The 2,969-nt window shown below is 44.0% G+C and overlaps 1 pseudogene across 1 annotated transcript; it reads right to left on the bottom strand.

The window, feature by feature from the left end:
* Positions 1–1,899: 1,899 nt before the first annotated feature.
* Positions 1,900–2,661, bottom strand: LOC309620779 (ferritin light chain pseudogene; annotated as a pseudogene). Its single transcript has one exon. The product of its transcript is annotated as a ferritin light chain pseudogene (transcript).
* Positions 2,662–2,969: the final 308 nt, after the last annotated feature.

Genomic DNA, 2,969 nt, shown 5'->3' with positions numbered 1-2,969 from the left:
CGCATAGCACAGGGAGATCAGCACGGTGCTTTGTGACCGCCTGGGGGGGTGGGATGGGGAGGGTGGGAGGGAGGGAGATGCGGGAGGGAGGAGATATGGGAACGTGTGTATATCTGTAGCTGATTCACTTTGTTATAAAGCAGAAACTAACACACACACACACAAAAATGTATGTGTGGGGCTTCCCTGGTGGCGCAGTGGTTGAGAATCTGCCTGCCAATGCAGGGGACACAGCTTCGAGCCCTGGTCTGGGAAGATCCCACATGCCACGGAGCAACTGGGCCCGTGAGCCACAACTACTGAGCCTGTGCGTCTGGAGCCTGTGCTCCACCAACAAGAGAGGCCGCGATAGTGAGAGGCCCATGCACCGCGATGAAGAGTGGTCCCTGCTCACCGCAACTGGAGAAAGCCCTCGCACAGAAACGAAGACCCAACACAGCCAAAAATAAATAAATAAATAAATTTATAAAATGTATCTGTCCTATTTAAAAAAAAAAAATGTATGTGTGTATGTGTGTGTATCTGGGGGAAAGGATTATAATACTTTCCTTTCAAAACAAAAACAAAAGTCAATTTGGGTTGAGAAGAGGATCTGGAGATGTGTAGATATCTTCAAAGTCATCTGGATCAGCCCTAAGCCTGATGCATATTCCTAGGATGACTTTGAGAGCCTGGAAGCCCTAAATTCAGACATAGCTTTGAAGGGGATAAACTAGGAGAAAAGCAAAAGCATATGATCTCTTCTACTCATTATCCAATTCCACAAAGAACGTTTGCAAGTATGAATATTTTATACTGTTTCATAAACTGCAACTATATCACCAATTAAATACCACTTATTCAACATTTAACGAATATTTCTTGGTAGCCTATTATGTGCCAGGCACTTTTCTAGGCACTTAGGATACATAGCGTAATAAAAATAAATTAATTAATTCTGCTCCTTCCGCCCATTTTAATTGGCTATTTTTTGTGTGCCTCCACACTGTTGGTATGGGACATACCATTCTACTATATTGTTTATCACATTTTATTAATCAGTTTATGCAATTTGGGTTGAAAACAGCTTTTATAACAAAAGCAGAAAATGTGAAAAGACGAGAATAATGGATTTGACTGCATAAAAGTTAAAACTGCACAGAAAAAAATAAAACATCAAGGAAAATGATAAGGTAGGAAAAATAATTGCAACATAAATGACACCCAGGTTTCTATCTGTAATATATAAAGAGTTCTTCCAGGACACTAAGCAACAAATCAATAACCAGTTGAAAAATCTCCAAAGGGCACAAACAGAAAATGTATTAAAGAAGAAATATATAGCTAATAAATATATTTAAACATTTTAAACATTTATGCTCACTAGTAACCAAGGAAATGTAAATCTAAGCAACAAGATACTATCTCTAGCTGTCAAATTGGCAAAGACTAAAATTTTAAAATCTCCAGTTCTAATTCTTTAACAGTTTCCCAACCTTCATACTGTTGACATTTGGGGCAGGATCATTCTTTGTGGTGGAGGGCTGTCCTGTGCATTGTAAGATGTTTAGCAGCATCCTGCCCTCTACCCACTAGATGCCAGTAACATCCCCTTCCTGTTGTGACAGCCAAAAATGTCTCCAGGAATTACCAGATGTCTTGTGGGAGGCAAGATTGCCCTTAGTTGAGAACCACTGCTCTAAACATATGGAGGTACTTGGCTTTCTTCCCACTCACTGTCACCTCTCTTACTTTCAGACCTGTGCACATTTTTTTTTTTTTCTGCAAAAAGCTTTATTGTTCCCATTTGGTCCAAGGCTTGGGAGAGGGCTCTGGGGTGGTTAAAAAGCTGCCTGGTGGCTACAGAGAGGGGCTTCAGGCAGAAGCCCTGACACCAGAGGGGCTCCTCAAAGGCCGCTAGGCTCCTATTTGTGCTTGAGGGTGAGCCTTTCGAAGAGATACTCACCCAGCCTGGGGACCAGCCAGCCTGTGGAGGTTAGTCAGGTGGTCGTCCATCTTCTGGATGAGTTTCACCTGCTCATCTAGGAAGTAGCTCTCTAGGAAGTCACAGAGCTGGGGGTCTGCGCAGGCAGAACCCAGGGCATGCAGATCCAAAAGCGCCTGGTTCCGGTTCTTCTCCACGAGCAGGATGGCTTCCATAGCGTCCTGGGTTTTACTCCGCTCATTTCGGGAGGCTTCTGCACGTCTTGGAGGAAGGCACGGCCGCCGTGCTGGTTTTGCATTTTCAAGAGATGCTGGGCACCCTTGAGCTTCTCCTTGGCCAATTCATGGAAAAAGTGGCCCAGGCCCTCCAGAGCCACATCGTCCTGGTGGAAATAGGAGCCCAGAGAGAGGTAAGTGCAGGAGGCACACAGATGCATGTTGATTAGGCGGTTGATTGCGGCCTCCACCTCAATGGAGTAATTCTGATAAATCTGGGAGCTCTTGGTTGAAGGGTAATAAGGAGCTAAGTTCAAAAAATAATGTTGGCTTGTCCTGGAGGCCGAGGATAGCTGAGTTGCTGGTTCTGAAGGTTGCGACTGGAAAAAGGGTTGGAGGGTGATCGAAGGCTGGAGGAAGGGTCTGTCCCTGGGTCTGTTCCGTCCAAACACAGTTGAAGCAAGAGACAGATCCCCAGGAGTGCAGAGCGCACTGCTCAGATCTATGCATATTCTTGTTCCTGTGCATTTCCTTTCCTACTCTTAGCATCTTTCATGTTTCTGTTGAGGCTTTTGAGAAACTTTCCATGACCTCTCAAGATGGGTTCCCCTCGCGCCCTGCATTTACCCTGATCTCAGCACTTTTTACACTGTCTTCTACTTTATGTAATTATTAGCCAGTCTCTTTTAATAGAATGTAAACTCCCCATAGGCCCATCCTAGCAACTTTTGCCTTTGTGGGCCTCTTTCTCCATAACAAATATTAAAATTATATTTTATGACTGCATTAGTATAAAGACTAATATAATCCAGCCAGGATTATATTCATTT

Source organism: Balaenoptera borealis (assembly GCF_965194805.1).
Source record: "Balaenoptera borealis genome assembly, chromosome: X".
Lineage (NCBI taxonomy): Eukaryota > Metazoa > Chordata > Mammalia > Artiodactyla > Balaenopteridae > Balaenoptera > Balaenoptera borealis.
The sequence above is the reverse complement of the archived record's forward strand: the minus strand, read 5'-3'. Positions and strand labels throughout refer to the sequence as shown.